This window comes from Scyliorhinus torazame, chromosome 5 (genome assembly GCF_047496885.1).
Source record: "Scyliorhinus torazame isolate Kashiwa2021f chromosome 5, sScyTor2.1, whole genome shotgun sequence".
In the NCBI taxonomy this organism is placed as follows: domain Eukaryota; kingdom Metazoa; phylum Chordata; class Chondrichthyes; order Carcharhiniformes; family Scyliorhinidae; genus Scyliorhinus; species Scyliorhinus torazame.
The window spans coordinates 220,360,252-220,381,895 of record NC_092711.1 but is presented as its reverse complement, the minus strand read 5'-3'; the positions used below and the strand labels follow the sequence as shown (position 1 = coordinate 220,381,895).

Genomic DNA, 21,644 nt, shown 5'->3' with positions numbered 1-21,644 from the left:
GTTAGGTGAATTGGCCATGCTAAATTGCCCCTTAGTATCCAGGGATGTCCAGGTTAGATTACAGGTGTAGGGTGGAGTGGATGGGAGAGTGGACCTGGATGGAGTGCTCTCTCGGAGGGTCGCAGCAGACTTGAGGGACCGAATGGCCTCCTTCTATACTGTATGGATTTTATGTGACCCCAGGAAGGATTATATTTGAAATGGAAATTAACTAGTTGGCTTTCTTGTCTGATGTTCAAATTGTGTCACAATGTTAGGACTGAGCACAGGAACGATATTTCGCATCTATCTCTGTAATACTTGAATGAGGAGTTTTTGATGATGAAATTGAGTGATCGAAATGGAAAGGTCCCATTCGTAGAATCATAGAATCCCTGCAGTGCAGGAGGAGGCCATTTGGCCCATCAAGTCTGCACCGATCCTTTGAATGAAGAGTCTGCCCATTTGTGAGTGTTTACCCTGCCCGATCCCTGTAATCCCATAAACTAACCTGCACATCCCTGGATACTGAGGGGCAATTTATCATGGCCAATCCACCTAACCTACACATCTTTTGACTGTGGGAGGAAATAAAAGCACCCGGAAACCCATACAGACAAGGGGAGAACGTACAAACTCCATTCAGTCACCCGAGGCTGGAATTTCTACAGCACTACATCCTTACAGCACTACATCACTACTTCTCTAACTTTAATCAACAAAACGGTCACAAAGCCTAATCGGTTCCACCCTTTCCTTCTCATAACTTCACCTCGTTGGCAGTTGAAATATTGAATGAGCTTATTGATAGTCTTTTCAAACACAATCTCAAAAAGTTACGTGGAAAGAGTATCATTCAACTTGATAAACGGTGCGATGGTTTTTAATAGCATGTTTTGTAACTGTTTTGTTGGCCAAAATCTGTCTTGATATTTCCAGCCAGATGAAATCTTTCAATTACAAGGCCACTGTTCAGAACTCTATATACAATAACTTCACAATACTCTGACTGGCAATAAATAATACAGATCAAAGTACACACATCAAAGTGCACTATCACAGACAAGGCCCTCTGTACTGGAGTGGCTGGAGTGAAGACCACGGTAGCTAAATTAGACAATGTTGCTGTCTCGTTGCCGTCTCCAGGTTGAAGCACTTAAAGAACAGGTCCCTTCAAAAGATCACTGTACTTTCGGAATTGGTGGGTTGATGTATTGGAGTAGATGGAATTGATGCCGTCCACTCGAATGGTGACCAATTATTCCTGAGCAACATTAGAGGCTTTAACACAGTCATGAAGTATCTCTGTTCATTCATTTCACTAAACTATTGAGCCATGAAAGGGCTGATGACCATAGTTTACAATTTGCGAGTGTCCATCGCTTCGGAGCACAACTTGTACCCTTTGCAATGTAAAATACGGTGGCACAGTGGTTAGCACTGCTGCCTCACAGTGCCAGTGACCCGGGTTCGATTCCGGGCTTGGGTCGCTGTCTGTGTGTTCCTGCACGTTCTCCCCGTGTCTTTGTGGGTTTCCTTTGGGTGCTCCGGTTTCGTCCCACAAGTCACGAACGACGTGCTTGTTAGGTGAATTGTACATTCTGAATTCTCCCTCAGTGTACCCGAAAAGGCGCCGTAGCATTGCTTCAACTTCATTGCAGTGCTAATGTAAGCCTACTTGTGACACTTATTAAGGTTATTATTATTAAATATTAGGAACTATCATGAATTTACAGATGTCCGATGTTTGTGAGTGTTCTTGGAACAGAATACCCCTTGTTTCTCCATCAGGTTTCTTTAAAGGGCAATGCTTGTCTAAATAGAGGTTGTAAGTGCCCATCAAACGATAGTTTACAGACTTCGTATTAAACTCCAACACATTACAACTCCAAAATCTTAAACAGATGGAGTTTCCTATTTTTTCTCTCCCAATTTTGAGGCCACTTGGCCTCTTCCCAAGGAGTGAAGGCAGGCAGCTGTCAATCTGGAGAAACTCCGAACTATAACTAACTTCCAGTTGAACATGAAATCTATTTGGACCATTTCCTTCAAGACAGCAGCCGAATGATTTCCTTAAACAGGACAAGCCAGGTTGGCAATATAACATAGAACATAGAACCGGCATTACAACTATGCTACACATTCTAGATTATCCATGAGTAGGTTCACAGGGGGTCTAGCTGATCACCTGTAAGAAGGAAGTGTTGGTATTTTATGCCTCGGAGATATGCACAAATGACACCCATGTCTGAACAGGAGTTTTATTTACAAGTGCTTTTTATAGCATCTGCTCTCTGAGACTTGCAGTTTCTTGCTTTTCCTTCAGCAACTTTTTCTCTCTGTCGCCACACCCCATGTTTGTCTATCAAACAAAAGAGAACAAAGAACAGTCAACAGATGCACACAAGCACAAAACAATTGAATACGACTGGAAGCGTTTGGTATAGAGCTGAAAGATTATAATCACAGCAATGTGGGACTGCAAAGATATCATGTTGCTTGTACATGACTTTATCATGATAAAAGTGAACCATGGCTCGTGTAGCTGTTCACCCACCTTTGAACCTTGCAATAGTTTACAATTCTACGTAGTCCAAACTGATGGCTACAGTCAGTTTGTTTGAAGCTTGCCACATTCTCAGTCCATTGTTTCATTACGACTTTTCAGAATCTAATAATCTGAAAGCTTTATTAAAATTCTAAACTTTGTAGCACAGAAAGAAGGGATTTTCCCCTAGCCCCACTCCCTATAGCCTTGCAAAATGTTTATTTGCAAGTATTTATCCAAGTCCCTTTGGAAATTTACTACTGAATCTGAACCGCCCTTGCACACAGTGCATAACAATCAGAACTGTTAGCGACTCAGAAATTATGCTCAACTTGTTTGCTCGCTTTCTGATTTCTGACACCTCCCACAAATGAATAATAGGAGAAAGTAGGCATTTGAGATAAGGTTTAAAGAGTTCTATGGTAGCAAAATGTCCCTCAATTCACTCTCTTATCCCAATGCAAATGAAAATGTGCTACTTGCGTGTCCTTAAGAGCTTTCTGTCCTTATTCCTCCCCCTTGCCACCCCATCACCCACCCCCACAGCTTCCTAATGCTGTGCTGCAATTCAATCATATTCTAAAGTTTTGATGTACACTTCCATTGGGCAATATACCAGGTTGATGTTCTTGGGCAAGCAATGCCTATAAAGTCTGTAATAGCTCTGCTGCTTCCACACTATGCACTGCACCACGCTTAATCGGAACATATGGTAATATAAAATTGACAGGCAGGAAAAGACTAACTGTTTAATTAGTCTGCTCCACACCAGGATGGCCAAATATCATGGCTAAATACATCTTTCCTCCCCAAGGTCACCCTACTTCACTCCCACCCACAGTAATGATGGGAGAGGCAAACAAAAAGGGAAATGTCATAATATCCACTCATGTATATAATGAGATGCAGCCAGGCAGTGATTGACACAAAGGACAACCAATGAACACACACGACACATAACAACCAATCACCAGACAGGACACCACCACTATAAAGCACACAGGACATTAAGACTCTCTCTCTCTCTACAGGACACAGCTACTGAGATAGTAAGAGTGCACAAGCCAGTGAGCACTATCACCATGAGGTAGAGAGTTAGTCTGGTCAAGCCAGTTGGAGGTTATCAGTTAGATTGATAGAATGTCAGCTCACAGCAGACTATGTACAGCAATCATGAAGTTCAATAAAACAGTGTTGGACCATCTCCTGTGTCAGGAGCCTGTTTCTAGTTTCGCTGCATCCAGTTGCATGTCATCATGCCTCCTCCGGACATCTTGCTTCACGAGGCCACTGATCTGGCAGCGATCCCACCTCTCCATGAGGCCACCGACATGGCAGCAATCCCACCTGTCCAAATGCCAGCATCCCACCCTCCACCTCTGAGGCGATCAACAAGAATTTGTCACCCGTCACAACAACTGAATCTATAGACTTAAATCTTGTAAATTTTGTTCAGTTAGCTCTGTATCTGCACGATAGACACCTTCCATGTACATATGTTCATTCACTCACCACTTGTATATAATCATGCATTTATATATATCGCCACGTTCCAAAATTTATTTCAAAAAGGGTAGATGTCATAATATCTCCTGTGTCAGAAGCCTGTTTCCAGTTTCACTGGATCCAGTTACAGTCAACATTGAACCAACTTACTTAACACATCAGGAAAAACGCCAATAAAGGTAAAAATGCATTGTAAAATTCTTCTCCGAAATTCTTCTACAGCTAACCAAAACCAGTCTTGGAGATTACAGGGACCAATAAAGCCACTTGCCTTTTATGTGATGCAACCCCAACTCCAGCAAGAAACTGCTTCAGCTCAGTGTTGAAGACAGAGTGAGCACCCTGCACACCAGTCAGTGCTATGCTCTGGAGATTCCCAATGCTCTTGGTAAAGAAGACACACCAGATCCCCAGGACTGATTCTCCGGTTTTGAGGCTATGTCCGGGGGAAGTGTCCAGTTCTACGATGAAAAAACAGGCGAGGCCTCAGCACCGACCCTCCGACAGGTGAGGGGCTAGCAGCCGCGCCATGCAAAACCCACGGCCTTTATGAAATAAACGGCCAGAGAATTGCCGGGTCAGTGGCCGCGCATGCACACGACGCCGACCTGCAGCGTTCGCGTCGTACCACATGGCGCCGGCCGCGCGCGGACCCGACCTGCCAGATAGACCTTCCCTGGACACCCCCTCGTCACCTCCAGACCACCCCCCACCGGTCCTTCCAGCCCTCGCCAAAGCCCCCCCCAGCCAGCGACACTGCTCCCCCCCCAGACTGTGACGGCATTGGACACAATCCGCAAACACCATGCCAGGTTCACAAAAACTGAGAGCACACCTGCCCCGCGCTGTCATGAAATTGGCCCGTCGGGGGGAGAGCAACAGGGGAGGGCCTTCAGGTAACGTCCTGAGGCCATCCCAACGGCATGTGGCGTACTCGCCAATGACGCCATTTTGGAGGGGGCACAGCCTCTGAAAACAGGCACTGCCCCCGATACGGTCGTTAAAAAGGGATTCACCGCCCGATCGCCGATTATGAAATCGGCAACGGACAATCCCACCCCCCTGTTTGTACTTTTGTATTGTTTAAATTCTTGTCCTCCTCGCTATTCCTCATTTGTTAAATGGAATTATCTAACAGTAAGTGCATTAGTCAGATCTGTTATTATTTTGTAGATCTCTATCAAGGCCTACACAGCTCAAACCTAAATCGACGAAGAGCTGAGATTCTTGTAAACTAGGTATAATTGCTGCAGCCCTCCTCTGCATTTCAAGGCCATCATTTGCAGCCTGGTGTGGAGTGGGCCAAGGCTTGCTCCTTTTTCTGGCTCAAGGGGTTGGAATTTTGGCAACCGTGAAAAGGAACGTTTTGCCGTCAGTCCCTTCCAATATTCCTTCCAAAGGCATTTTTCCAGTGGGTGCATAGGTTGGTTTCGGAATTTGTTTGGCAGGCAAGATGCCTAGGATTCTGAGGACCTTTATGCAGAGAGATTGGCAGGTGAGGGGTTGGCGCTCCCAAACCTGCTGTTCTATTACTGGGTGGCAAACATGGAGAAGTGAGATGATGGGGGGGAGATGGGGGGGGGGCAGTGTGTGGGGGGGGGGGGGGGGTGGGGGGGGTCAGAATGAGTGCAGGTGGAGGAGGCCTCATGTGTGGGGACAAGCTTGTGGGCACTGGCAATGGCCCTGCTCCTGTTTTCTCTGGGTAGGTATGTGTCATCTCTCAGAATTTGGAATCAGTCGAGGTGGCACTTTGATATTGGATGTATATCAGTGTTGGCCCCAATATGTGGTAACCACAGGTTTTTACCAGGAAGGATGGATGTGAGTTGATACAGGGAGGGGATAGAGTGAGTTAGGGACCTCTTTGTAAAAGGGAGGTTATTGCGGCAAGAGGAATTGTAGGAGAAGTTCAAATTGCCAAGGGGGAATGATCCAAATTCAACATGTTAACACTCTTGATCTCGCCACAGATGAAGGCGAGAATATCCCCACCAGCTGGTGAGGGTCACAGACCCAGGTTGGCCCCATAGGTTGATGATGCCTCTATGCCCATCCTCCTCCAAGTTGGGAGTGATCAGCGGGAGGTCCTCATGCTGGCAGACAGGAAGGGACCTCCCAGCCAGACAAATGTACCCTCGATGGTGATTGCAGTGGAGGTCAGGAGCCATGGGGTCATTCAGAGAATGTGGTTCCAGTGCCAGAAAAGATTCAGTGATTTCCTGTGATATGCAAATTTACATAGAATTTACAGTGCAGAAGGAGGCCATTCGGCCCATCAAGTCTGCACTGGCCCTTGGAAAGAGCACCCTACCCAATGTCAACACCTCCACCCTATCCCCATAACCCAGTAACCCCACCCAACACTAAGGGCAATATTGGACACTAAGGGCAATTTATCATGGCCAATTCACCTAACCTGCACATCTCTGGACTGTGGGAGGAAACCGGAGCACCCGTAGGAAACCCACGTACACACGGGGAGGATGTGCAGACTCCGCACAGACAGTGACCCAGTGGGGAATCGAACCTGGGACCCTGGAGCTGTGAAGCAATTGTGCTATCCACAATGCTACCGTGCTGCCCATGACAAACACTGGAAACTGCTTCTGCTTTCTGCACACTAGCCAGACCGTATGCCTGGTGACTTCCTCACCCGAATCAGGTGACACCCTGCAGGAGTAGTGATCAGCTCTTCTCTCAGACCTTCCCCGAGGGATGAGGAGTGATGATGCACTCAGCAAGTGACCTCTAAAGTGAGCTTCACCCCACGAAGCTGAGTGTCTAAACATTTTGGAGATTAACCTAGATGTGAAGTGACCCAAATATGGATTTTCCCCTTGTATCGTCCAAGTATAGAAGACAGTATGATGCATACATACTACTCTGCATGGCAACGGGGGTTTGGGATGAGCCAAGAAGATTGGACTGCAACAGCTGATCATTGGCAAGGAGCACTGACAAATGTTGGCCGTCAACAAAGGATATGTTGGTTACACATGTGATGCTGTGATTGTAGCACATCATATTCATTACAATGTGCCTGTTTATTTGCAGGAGAAGAGGACATGTAATGCTTGGGAAAGAACCAGGACCAGTGATGGGCCACCCAACCCGGCCATCCTCATCTCAATGGAGGAGAGGGTCCTGAAGCTTGAAACCAATAGGTGGAACCAAGCCATCAGCTGAGGAAAGATTGAAGGAAGGTCCCAAGGTGGTGAGATTCTAGGGTCACACAGCACTCCTTCGAGGTCAGTGGTCAGCTCTGCTGCCTCACAGTGCCAGGGACCCAGGTTCAATTCCAGCCTTGGGTCACTGTGTGGCGTTTGCACTTTCCGCGTCTGCCTGGGTTTCCTTCGCGTGCTTCGGTTTCTTCCCATAGTCCAAAAATGTGCAGGTTAGGTGGATTGGCCATGCTAAATTGTCCCTCTGTGTCCAAAGATGTGCAGGTTAGGTGGGATTAGAAACATAGAGCAGGAGGAGGCCATTTGACCCTTCGAGCCTGCTCCACCATTCATTATGTTCATGGCTGATCATCCAACTCAATAGCCTAATCCCACCTCCCCCCGCCCCATATTTGTTTTTCCCCTTCACTGTATCTAACTGCTTCTTCAAAACATATGGGGACAGGGCGGGGCAATGGGCCTAGGTAGGGTGTTCTTTTCAGAGGATCAGTGCAGACTCGATGCACTGAATGGCCTCCTCCTGCACTGTAGGAATTCTATAGTTCTCTGGTTCAAACAGTATTGAAAGGGCAGGTGGGGAGTGAAGGGCAACTATCTTGGAAACTGGGTAGGCTGCTGGGATGGTATCATTGATGGGCTTTGACTGTGTAGGCTTGTTGAATTTGGGGAGGATGGTGTGACTCAATGTAGGAGGGCCTAAGGTTCAAACACTGCCTACAATCTCTTAATGGTGCCAAAATGTGTTTCGAAGAAATAGCTCTCCGAATTCACCTCAAATGATGATGATGTCCCTTATTCTCCCGTTGTTGTTCCCCCATCACCACCCCCCAAAGGACAAACATCAACAGCAGGCGATGACAACCCCGAGGGACCCTCTTCAAACTGTGAGGAGAAGTTTGGAGTCTCAGAGGGTGCAGTATCACATCCTTGCTCCACACCCAACACCACGAATACAAAGCCCTTTGTGGGTATGCGCAAACTCGGCTGGAAGGCATCTACACACTGATGAGAGCACATCACAGTTGCTGTCAGAGACTGAGATAGTGCAGGCCTCTGGCACTCAGAGGAGTGCTGGAGGTGACCTAGATGTGCATATATGCCTCATTGGCGTCATCTCGTTAGAGGTTAGTCCCAGAAGCCAGCCATCCAAAGGTTCTGGCCTGGTGAATGTTCCTGGCACCTGGGAGTGTCTCACTTTGTGACTGTTGCCAACATAGCATGGCACACACCTGCATTATGAATTGTTTGTGGTTGCATATGAGCTGAATGTTAATGGAAAGGTATCCCTTCCCATTAATCAATGTTCCTTGCTGTCTGGGAGGCACTCTGGCACCTTTGGAAATCGGGCAACGTTACTGAAGCCTCGCACTATTTCAGCATGACTGACATTGTCCTCACTAAATGAAATAAAGTCATGGTCATAGAATCCCTACAGAAGGAGGCCATTTGACCCGCCAAGTCTGCACCAACCCTCCGAAAGAGCACTCTACCCAGGGCCCCCCCAATCCTATTCCCGTAACTCCACCTAAACTTTTGGACGGGGGGCACCCGGAGGAATTCCACGCAGACATGGGGAGAAAATGCAAACTCCACACAGTCACCCAGGGTTGGAATCGAACCTGGGTCCCTGGCACTGTGAGGCAGCAGTGCTAACCACCGTGCCACTATGCATGAACATTCCTGCGACAACATGGCACATGGGGCCACCTTGATTTAGTGATATGCTTTACCCTGCATAGGTCTCCAGACGACGCTTGCAAGGACCTGTGGTGAAACATTCCAGGGCCCCCATGGCCTCAAGTCCACCAACACACTTGCAATCTCCCCAGCCAGCAGGTGTCACAGGATGCTGTGACTGGTTCCATGTATAGGCAAAGTCTACTCAGGCACTGGCATTCTAGTCATTTGTAAGTGTGCCTTGGTGAGTAGGCCCTATTGGCAGGAAATAGCTGTTGTCTCCATCTGCCTGCCTGCTGCTGCTTCCTTCCCGCCACAGTCTGTGGGATGTGGGCATCACTGGCCAGCATTTGTTGCTCATCCCTAATTACCCTTGACTTGATTGGCTTGCAAGGCTGTTTCAGAGGGCAGTTAAGACTCTGGAGTCACATGTAGGCCAGACACACACACACAAACAACACGGAGGGGAAAAGGTGATTGAGAGGTTAAGAAAATATTAATAAAAACAAAGGAATAAAGGATGTTTCGTGCATTACGCTGGTTTCCAGTTAATGTCTTTCTGGAGATCAAGCTTCCATTTCGATACTTCTTCCTTCTAGGTTTTCTCTGGCAACAAGGTTGTCTCCTTTCTCCGTGGATTCAGGATTATTTCAAATTTACAGAAAAGATGTGCCAGACACTTACTAATTTCAGAATATTAATGCAAGTCTTTACTTCAGCAGCGAGAGAGGGAGTATCCCTTTTATTTCCAAGCTGTGACCACTCCTGCCAGGTTCTCTCAAACAGCATCACACAGGAACCAATCACTGACTGTTGTCAGACACAACACCATCCCTGGTCAACTCGCCGGTTGCCAGCCAGCCAATCAAACCAGCTGCCTCCAAAACCAGTTCCTGAGGTTCACTGGGCGCCGATAAGCCTGTTGTCTCCTCTCCAAAATACAAAACCTGGGAACACACTGTCCTGACAAGCAGGTTGCTTCAGCTTGAGTCCTCTGCCCAAAAGCACATTTTGAACATGGGTCCACAGAACAAAAATAATAAAAGAAAAGAAACTGGGAACAAAGGAAGTAAACAGAAAGGACTCTTAAACAATTGTCAATGACAGCTTCATGGTCACCATTACTGAGATGAGCTTTCATTTCCAGGTTTATTAAATGAATTTAAATTCCACAAGCAGCTATGATGGGATATGAACCCATGTTCCCAGAGCCTACTAGTCCAGCACCATTACTAAAATGCTGTCATTTCCGTTTTGTTACACTGAGGGTACAATTTTTTCACCGTGTTACGCCTTGAGCCAATCCCATTACACCAGTTGCATAGCGGGAGAGGCCAAAAATAGGTTTCTTGCTGGACGCGAGCCACACGCAATGCACCTGACCAGCGGTATCTGGCAGGATCTGGCTCATGCCCTCACTGGGTGTGATTCAGATAAGCATATTCAAATGATCGATTAGGCTCATTTAAATATGCGCAGATTGGTTGATGTCACAGTCTCCCGCTCCGGGTATTCACCAGCCGCACCGGCGAGGCCTCACGTCGACACGAATTACTACTGACGAGGTGGCCATGCCGGGGGATCAGAGGCCATTGGAGCCCCAGGGTGGTTGTGGCCAGAGCAGATGAATTTTCCAGCGAGAAACTCCCAAGCTCCAAAACATGACTAAGTGTGGGGGAATACTGGTCTGGATCGCCTCCAAAGACTTGGCGGGAAACATCCCGCCAAACCCACCCAAAATAACACTTAGAGCGCGATTCTCCAGAAAGATTTCCAAGTATGGCAGTGAGCGGGAACGCCTCAAGCTTCCCGGCACTCAGCCCGGCAAGGCTGGCAACTGATCCACTTAACGAGGTCCCACGGGCTTCACACTGCAAATGAAGGCTTGCCAGCCGATTCGCCGGGACCACGCTCGCCAGCACCCCACCTCACACGCACACACACTATCAAGATCGAGCAGCACTTAAACAGCACTTGCACAACCAACCCCACTGAGCTCGCAGCCATGGCGCCGAGACAATTGGCCCCAAGGTTTGGAGACACAGACCTGGGGAAGCTCCAAAATGAGGTGGAGGCCAGGAGGGATATCCTGTTCCCCTGTGGGTCCCGGAGGGTGAGCCACAGAGCAGCCAGTGCCGCCTGAGATGAAGTGGCAGCAGCCATCAGCTCAGGCAGCGTGACCAGGAGGACTGGCCACCAATGCCGCAAGAAGGTCAACGACCTACACCGCGTGGCAGTATGGGTGAGTTGACACCTCCCCCTCTGTAACGCCCTGCCCCCTCAACACGACCAGCCCCCCCAGCCCTCCATCTGCTCCCCCCCTTCCCCTCCCCCTTCTTTCACCCCAACCCTCCCTTCACAGCCTGCCCCTCCCACCAATGTGAACCGCACGTGTAGCTAATGGTGCCGTCTCTTTGTCTCCTCGGGAGAAGCTCTCCCACAACCGCCGGGCGAGGGCCAAGCTCGATGAAAGGGTGCTGGACATAAGAATCCTCATGACCTTCGAGGAACAGACCCTGGAGGTGACGGGGGTGGCCACGGAAAGAACGGTCACCAATGTGGAGGTAGGCACATGACGCAAAGGTGAGGATGCATCAGGCCCCACCTGGATGGACTGGCACACAAGTTGTTGTTGCCATACAGACTGACCCATGCCTCCCACTGACCACGTGTTCACTCCTCCACAGATCCTCCAGCCGACGGCGACGGCCCCTTGCGGGGTGGCCCCCTCCCCTACCTCCCATGAAACCACCTCAGAGGAGAGCTTCAAGGATGCCATAATCGACGCACTACAGCTGTCATCCCACCAGCGCAGAGACAGGCATCTCGATGGGAAATGTTAGTGGACAGGCACCTGGGGCACAATCTGGTGAGCACTACACAGTCGCTGGTGCACATCAGGTGGCGGCAGTAACGCCCAGGAGAGGCAGCTGGCGGAGGGCTGCTGGATCCCAGAACACAACTGCGACCCGGCCAGATACTGAGCCTCTGGAACAGGTTTACCGGAGCTGATGGAGATGTTAGGGAGCGGTCGCGACATCCAGAGGGAGATGCCAGCGACACTCCACCAGATCCATAACCGATTGGAGGAGTCCCAGATGCTACAGGCGCAGGAGATGTTGCCGGCAATTCGTGGCACCGAGGCCAACACTCCTGGGTGGTAACCGCAGTGGAGAGCTTGGTGCACGATATCAGCAGCATGAGTGAAGGTGTCCAAGGCATTGCGCAGTTAGTGACGGCCATGGCTGAGGACCTTGGTGGACTGTCCAGCACAATGGGGAACGTGATCCAGTACCAGGCTGACCTTGGTGAGGCATAGTGGGACACCTCCCTGTCGTAGATGGGCATTGCTGAGTCACTGCAGAGCATGGCCCAATCACTGAGGAGCATCGTCGAGGGTGTTGACACCACGGTGCAGACATTGGGGAGCCGCGAGGGCTGGCAGAGTCAGATGGCACAGGGGTAGCCGGGGCTCGAACCAACTGCACTTCAGTCCAAGATGAACCCCAGGTCCCTATGGGCACTGACCGGGAGGAGGGAGTGCTGGGTGACAACCCGGACCCATTCTATCAACTGGCGATGGTGGCCACCAACTCCCCCGAGTTCCACCGCTCTGGTGGGGCCGTGTCTCACAGCCAGCACACGGAAAAGGGCGGCAGGGTTGTGCATGTGCTGCCAACGAGTGCATCGGGGCCCTCTGACCCCAGAGCCCCCAGAGGACGACGGCCATGGGACGTGGTAAGCAGCTGGCTGCCTCCACCTCTGCTGTTCATCCTGGGGGTACACCTAGATGTCACCATAGAGGAAGGAAGAACAAGTGTGCTGAGGATCACTGAGGGCACTGGTGGGGGGGGGCAAGGGTAGGTGGGGGGGGGTGGGGGGGGGTAAGGAGTGGTGTGTGTTGGGGGGAGGGAGAAGGGCCATTGGGGGAGCTTTGAGGGATGAGGGAGGGAGGGTGGGGATAGTGGGTGGCACCATCAGGATAGTGGAGCAGTGGGTACACTTTTACGAGGAACATTAAAAAACTGATCACAACCAGTATGACTCCTCTGACTCTTTGTTCCATGATGCGGGCCAACCACCAATCACATGCCCCATGATTACCCATCCATTGTTGCCCTTCAGAAGGTGGTGATGAGTTGCCTTCTTGTACCACTGCAGTCATTGAGGTGTAGGTACACCCACTGTGCTTTTAGGGAGGGAGTTCCAGAATGTTGCCCCAGCGACAGTGAAGGATCAGTGATATATTTCCAAGTCTGGGTGGTGAGTGACTTGGAGGGAAACCTCCAGGTGGTGGGGTTCCTAGGTATCAGCTGCTCTTGTCCTTCTAGTTCATAATGGTTGTGGACTGGGACCCAACCCCTTGGTTGATCGAAGGTTGGCCTCTGCCTCTGTGGTGCTGCCTCCCACAATGTTGAAGCACAGTGTCCAAGCATCAAGGTGTGATTGGAATGCTGGGCAATGAGGTTCACATGCTACAGGACCCACCCACCCATGGGAATTCTCTTGAGATGTGTGAAGTGCTCACTTAATTACGATTGCCAATTTTCTACTCGCAATAGCCTTCAGCCGCATGGCCATAGGCCTCAGTAGGAGTTATGGGTGGTCGGTGGGGAAGACAGGCAGGGGCAAGTGTTGCCCCGGTATGGGAACACATGGTCCAGAGGTTGGCATGGCGGACCCACGCACATCCAAATGCCCCCTCAACCCACCAAAGGGGCAGCACGCCCAGTGCCCCTGGGCTCACACTGAGCGAAGATGGCTGGTGAACTCCTCGGTTTCCCGCAGCAGGCTATCTGCCAGGTTCAAGTTTTTCAAAAGGAGTACTAATTGGTGCCAGCCATGAGCACTTGCTGGGGAGGCCTCTGGATCATGGGAGGCTGTTGGGTATGGGGTGGCTCCTGTTAATTATATAGAAATAGGGCTTAAGTGGTGATAAATGGTTCCTCGCCACGCTACGGCGAGATCCCAATTTTGCCTGCAGGAGCGGGCTGGTTGTATCGCAAACAGTTTGGCACCCAGTGTGGTTCTCATTTTCCACCTCTCCTGCTATTCACCGGCCTTGTTTCGTTCAAGCGAGAGTGCAACAAGGACAAAGAATTGTGCTTTAACAGTCATTTTTGGGGAGAATTGCACCCTGAGTTTATGGTTCCCATTGGGGACAGTGGTAGGGTTGCCAACTATGATTAAAGGAATTTCTGAAGGTTTCATCATATGACTTGCCCATGTTGCTAACTTTTGGTTGGTTCAATTGGCTCTGTTTTATAACCTTTGCTCTAGAGTCGCCAGGTATCTTTATGATACCGCCATGAGGTTCAAATTCAAGTAATGATCAATAACTCAACACACCAATTAGTAAGATTCAAATCAATACACACTTATTATACACAGTAAATCGCTACTCATGCATAAACTCTACTTTCTAGGCTATTTCAATCACTAACAGGCCTATACTTAGCTTCAGACTGGCCCACCATGTCAGGGGAACAAATGGCCTTTCGTTCAGGTTCTGAAACTGCAGGATTCAAAAGCTGGTATAGACTGGTAGCTAGGAGCACCTATCTCGTAGCAAGCGTTGACTTGAGACTTACTTTCTTGGAGGCAGCGAGGCAGGTCACTGTCAAGGGTTGGTTCAAGTTGCTGAGTGACCCTGCCAAAGAAGGACGATTTGAACTTGGGGGCTTTACTTTATAGTCCCCAGGGGCTTCCCGCCCTTCGGGGCGGGCCCCGTACCTGGTTTCAAGTGATTGGACTTCATTCCAATCGCTTGGTTCGATTTCTCCAATACTGGAGTTGTTCCCTGATCGTTGGGCGGTCTTGAACCTCTTTAACCTCTTTTGTGTTGGCTCCTGCTGGCGCCGAGGAGTCTGGTTTGACCTTGTTTACCTCAAAATGTTTTGATTGTTCCCGGGGATCGCTCATTACTATGTAGATGGCTGCTACATTACTATGCAGATGGCTGCTTGTATCGATGCTGTCTGGGTTTCTGCAGAGTCTAATACACAGTAAACTTGCACCTGCTAGTTTTTGCCTGTGTTGGCTGAATTTCCCTTCAGCCTTTGCGGTTCTCCATTTTAAGTCGAGAAGTGGCCAACTCAGGTGGCGACACCCAGGATCTAGCAGGTCTTTGGCCAGCACATCCATCCCCGTGATCCCACTGCCTCCCACAGTCCAAAGGTGTGCAGGTTAGGTGGATTAGCCATGTTAAATTGCCCTTTAGTGTCCAAAATGTTTGGTGGGATTACTGGGTTATGGTGATAGGGTGGGGGCCTTGCCTTAGTTAGAGTGCTCTTTCAGAAGTTTGGTGCAAACTTGATGGGCCAAATGGCCTCCTTCTGTACTGTAGGGCTTCTATGATTCTTTTAGGGTCACAAGGTGCCAACCCCAAAATGGAGCGAAAGGTACAAGAATGGGGTGGGGCACCCAAAATTGCATAAACACAATGACAGTATCTCCACCAGCAAGGGTAGCTAAAGGGTTATTCATTACTAGCCAAAAGGTTCTGGTCAAGGCGAAGTCCTAATAAGTACCCTCTGCTCTTCCAATGCTGCCTGCCACTGTGCATCCCTGTCTCTACTCCACCATTGATCATGGAAGCTTTGAGACACTTTGGAAACTTTCATTGCGTTGAAACATTTTAGGAATTTCAATTTATCTCAGTATTAAGAACCAATGAAATATTGGAGTACATCTTGAAAAGATTTGATTATATTTTATAAAAACATGTTGGCGTGAACCTACACAAATCACCAACTACAGATGGAACGGTTAGAGTAATTTTGGGCTCCTTGTTTTCAAAAGTGCATCAATGCATTGGATAGAGTTCACGGAAAAACTGCAGCACTGATTGTAGAACTCTGGGTTCTAGAATCACAGAATTTACAGTGCAGAAGGAGGTCATTCTGCCCATCGTGTCTGCACCGGCCCTTCATGAAGAGGGACTCACATTGGATATCCTGTTTCTCATGAAGAATAGTGTAGAGCAGAACATCATGTAGGTCTTTCAATTACTCGATGATGATGGTTTAAATAGACTATTTGACTTCAACCATGAATACAGAATTGAGGAAAACATGCTCAGTATTAGCAATACTCAAAGGAGGTGGGTAATTAGAAGTAATGGAGAGATTATGAGCATGAACTTTTACTTGGATGATCAAACTCTCATGAGATGCAATGGTTCTGGTGCTGTTGGGCTGTTACCATTGAGGAACATTAGATGGGTAACAGGAGGCTGCACTAAAATAATGGCGGTTTGGATCAGGGAATATTTATGCAGAACATTTCCTGACGAGTAGAACAAATTAACTCCAGGAGAAGGTAAATAGTGCATTCCTCTGGAAAAAAATCTAAAAATAGCCTTCTCACACTGAAGGTTTTCTGTGTCTTACCAAATTCTTCCTTATATGTCCTCCTTGAAGTGAATTAACCTGAGACATATCAACAAATAACAAAATCATATTGCAAAAACGTTAAAGTGTAAGAAATATTATAAGCAACTAAATGTCTGAAATGGAGATCTGGATGAATTGCAGCTCCCAATGTGAGGTTAATAGCTAATGATCCGGAATCACGAACCCAGCCAGGCAGAGTCGTTCATTAAAAATGAAATAAAAATTATTTTAAAAGGTTTTGTACCTTGCACCTTCTTATTGGAACTCTTGAGTACCTTTCCCAGATCTATACCTACACGGGATTGACTCAGCCCTCTCCACACAGTTAGAAGTGTTAGTGATTGGTGAAGGCTCAAGGAAAGAGCCCCCATTCTCTAAATATTTAATTAATGCTTAAAATGTTCAATAGAAACCTCGGGTTTTCACTAAATCTGGTTTGATACCGCTCTGGATTTTTTTGCTTTATTCTTTCATGGGATGTGAACATTTGTTGCCCATTCCTAATTGCCCTTGAACTGAGAGGCTTGGTCAGCCATTTTGGAGGGTATTTAAGAGTCAAGTACATGAATGAAATGAATGAAAATCACTTATTGTCACAAGTAGGCTTCAAATGAAATTACTGTGAAAAGCCCCTAGTTGCCACATTACGGCACCTGTTCGGGGAGGCTGTTACGGGAATCGAACCGTGCTGCTGGCCTGCCTCGGTCTGCTTTCAAACCCAGTGATTTAGCCCTGTGCTAAACAGCCCCGGACATTGCTGTGGATCTGGATTCACTTGTACGCCAGACGAGGTGAGGGTGGTGGATTTCCTTCCCTGAAAGAGCATTATGGAAAAGAATATAGATGCACTGGAGAGGGTTGCGAGAGGATTTAGAACCATGGCTCAGCAATGCATGGCTATACAGATCAGGAAAGAATTGCCAGACTGGGTCTCTTTTCTCTTGATAAAAGAAGACTGAGGGGATCGTCTAATAAAGTGTTAACCTAATAAAAGAATGATTGATTGAATAGAGAGAGAATGTTTCTTTTTGTGAATGGAACATAACTAGAGGCCATCAAAATAGGATAGTCACCAAGAAATCCAATAGGGAATTCTGAAAATAAACGTCTTCACCTGAAGAGTGTTAAGAATATTGGACTCGCTCCAAGTGAAGTGAATAATATGGATCTAATTAAGGGGAAACTAGGCAAACACATGAGGGAAAATGGAATGGAGGGGTTACAATTGTGTATTTAAATGAGAAAAAATAAAAGGAGGCTCCAGTGGAGCTTAACCGCTGGCATGAACTGGCTGGGCCGAATGGACTGGTTCTGGTAAATCTTATGTAAACGGGTAATCCAGACTCTCATCAGGCAATACTTGGTGCAGGCTGTCTGAAACCCCACCTCCTCAACTATCATTATCGACCAAGATCTTTCCACCAGATCAAATGTAAATAATGACATTGCGGATGGAAGCTATTACACATTAAAGTCCATTATTGACAGGTTTAAAGAGTACATGCGTAGGTCTAAATAGCACTTTTGACACCATCTAATTTCAAACTAAATAAGAGGGCACCACTCTCAGTGGCTTGGCTCTGAACTCAGTCATGCGTGGTAACAGCTTCAGCATTACAACACGACTTCAGCATTATGTCACAACTTCAGCATTGCAAGACAATTTCAGCAATACAACACAACTTCAGCATTATGACACAACTTCAGCATTGCAAGACAATTTCAGCAATACGACACAACTTCAGCATTATGTCACAACTTCAGCATTGCAAGACAATTTCAGCAATACAACACAACTTCAGCATTATGACACAACTTCAGCATTGCAAGACAATTTCAGCAATACAACACAACTTCAGCATTATGTCACAACTTCAGCATTGCAAGACAATTTCAGCAATACAACACAACTTCAACATTATGACACAACTTCAGCATTGCAAGACAATTTCAGCAATACGACACAACTTCAGCATTATGTCACAACTTCAGCATTGCAAGACAATTTCAGCAATTCAACACAACTTCAGCATTATGACAACTTAGGCATTGCAAGACAATTTCAGCAATACGACACAACTTCAGCATTATGTCACAACTTCAGCATTGCAAGACAATTTCAGCAATACAACACAACTTCAGCATTATGACACAACTTCAGCATTGCAAGACAATTTCAGCAATACAACACAACTTCAGCATTATGTCACAACTTCAGCATTGCAAGACAATTTCAGCAATACAACACAACTTCAACATTATGACACAACTTCAGCATTGCAAGACAATTTCAGCAATACGACACAACTTCATTCAGCATTATGTCACAACTTCAGCATTGCAAGACAATTTCAGCAATACGACACAACTTCATTCAGCATTATGTCACAACTTCAGCATTGCAAGACAATTTCAGCAATTCAACACAACTTCAGCATTATGACAACTTAGGCATTGCAAGACAATTTCAGCAATACGACACAACTTCAGCACTATGACACAACTTCAGCATTATGACATAACTTCAGCATTATGACACCACTTCAACATTGCAAGACAACTTCAGCATTACAACTTTGACATTACAACACAAAACACAACTTCAACATTGCAGCACAAAACAAAACACAACTCCAACATTACAATACAACTTCAACATTACAATACAGCGGGCAGCACGGTGGCACAGTGGTTAACATTGCTGCCTCACGGCACCGATGTCCCAGTTTGATCCCGGCTCTGTATCACTATCCGTGTGGAGTTTGCACATTCTCCCCGTGTTTGCGTGGATTTCGCCCCCACAACCCAAAAGATGTGCAGGGTAGGTAGATTGGCCACGCTAAATTGCCCCTTAATTGGAAAAAAATAATTGGGCACATTACAATACAGCTTCTGCATTGCAGTGTTGTGGGAAAAATCAACCACTTCAAGAGTCAGACATGCTGTGATCCGATAAATGCAGTTTTATTGTTACACGAAGCTTCGGGAGAAAGTGTATGTACCCCGCGGTACAGTAGCCAGCCTTTCTCCCGGTTTGAATGGCAGTCATTCATTTTATACTTTGGGTTAACAATGAGCCCAGATACAAAACAATTATCACCTTGTTATCTTTAAACATTTTATAGATTGTACATCGCTATCACAATGAGCCCAGATACAAAACAATTATCACCTTGTTATCTTTAAACAGCCACTTCGGGTTCACAATGAGCCCAGATACAAAACAAGTATCACCTTGTTATCTTTAAACATTTTATAGATTGTCAGCAGGAAGGTAGTATCGATTGTCCCTTTGTTTTAGGAAATGGCCCAAGACATTCGTATTAGCATATCATTGTGTACACCTTGGCTGAAGTCAGCTTTATTCAAGTGGTGTCCCGCATTTATGTATTTCTTAATCTTCCTGTCTGGCTTCCTTTCTCCTGGATCTGTTCCTATCTGTCTTACTGGCACCCCGCTGGACTCCAGGCATCAGTTATGTCTGCTTTATTCTCTGTGTCTCCATCTTGTGTGCCAGGCAGCCATCTTCTGTGCCAAGTGCCCTTTTGAACCATTTCCCACTTCAGCAGCACAACTTCAGTATTGCAAGACAACTTCAACATTACATCACAATTTCAGCATTGTAACTTCAGCATTACAACACAAAATGCAACTTCAATATTACAACACAAAACACAACTTCAACATTACAATACAACCTCAACATTCCAACACAACTTCAACATTATAACACAACTTTAGCATTACAACACAATTTCATCATTGCAACACAACTTCATCATTACAGTACAACTTCATCATTGTAATACAACTTCAACATTACAACACAACTTCAGCATTACAAGACAAAACACAACTTCAACATTACAACACAACCTCAGCATTGCAACACAACTTCAACATTATAACACAACTCCAGCATTACAAAACAACTTCATCATTGCAACACAACTTCATCATTGCAACACAGCTTCATCATTACAGTACAACTTCATCATTATAACACAACTTCAGCATTACAAAAACAACTTCAACATTACAACACAACCTCAGCATTGCAACACGACTTCAACATTATAACACAACTTCAGCATTACAAAACAACTTCAACATTACAACAAAACCTCAGCATTGCAACACAACTTCAACATTATAACACAACTTCAGCATTACAAAACAACTTCATCATTGCAACACAACTTCATCATTGCAACACAACTTCATCATTACAGTACAACTTCATCATTATAACACAACTTCAGCATTACAAAAACAACTTCAACATTACAACACAACCTCAGCATTGAAACACGACTTCAACATTATAACACAACTTCAGCATTACAAAACAACTTCATCATTGCAACACAACTTCATCATTACAATACTTCAACATTACAACACAACTTCAGCATTACAATCCAACTTCAGCATTACAATACTTCAACATTACAACAGAACTTCAGCATAATTGAGAAACAAAAACCGCTTCATGCTGAAACTGTTGCTTTAACACACGCTTAATTACATTGCCTTTTGGCACTAGGTGAAACATATGCTCCAACGTTCGCACTTTTAAAATGTGATAAAAAGCTACAGTAAATCAAATTCTATCTTCAGTTAATCAAAAGGCCGCGCCCTGTGTTGTTTACAGTAAGAAAATAACAAGTGTAACTTCTAACACATACATAAAATGAAACACGGTGTGATTTAATTTCTGCCACATTAAACGCGCGTCTAGCTCTGTGTGCCTGCCTGAGCAAACGGTATCGCTATAGTTCCGGCAAGAAACTGGACTGAGGACGGAGTTCTTGTTGCGTTCCGCTACTAATCCGACAACGATTGGGGAATGTGTCTTTCCCGTCCAGTTCCACCGAGTTTTGAAGCAGAAGTTTATGGTCGATCGATTACCAATGAGGACAGCGACATCAGATAAGGGTGCGGTGAAATTTCTTCCCATGGTTTGAACTCCTGACTTGGGGGGGGGGGGGGGGTGCGTGAACTTACTCAGTTGCCAACATTGCAACTCTTCCTGCTTTACGGAAACGGCAAAATACCGGTATTTAAAAAAAATACACACAGGAGACAGTCTAACATTGTGGCGGAATAACTGGGTGTCCATTGCCTGAAGACCTGTCGCTTCCCTGTTTATACTTGCCACAATTCAATCAACCACACACTTCAACCTCTTCAGATTAATTTGGAACCGGGTTTACCGATAACTACGTGACTGCAAATAATATTTAGAAACATTCTTTAAAAAATGGTAAATCGATTGCAGAATTTTAAATGCGTAATTTATATTTATTTTTTATACTTCTCAAATGTGGTGAATTGTCCAGTCCAGTGGACCGTGGA

The 21,644-nt window shown here is 46.5% G+C and overlaps 1 long non-coding RNA gene across 1 annotated transcript; it reads right to left on the bottom strand.

The window, feature by feature from the left end:
* Positions 1-2,226: 2,226 nt before the first annotated feature.
* LOC140422744 (uncharacterized) lies at positions 2,227-21,052 on the bottom strand. The gene is made up of 2 exons (XR_011947575.1): positions 20,975-21,052; positions 2,227-2,341 (listed from the first exon to the last, which is right to left on the bottom strand). It is a non-coding gene; the product is annotated as an uncharacterized lncRNA (long non-coding RNA).
* Positions 21,053-21,644: the final 592 nt, after the last annotated feature.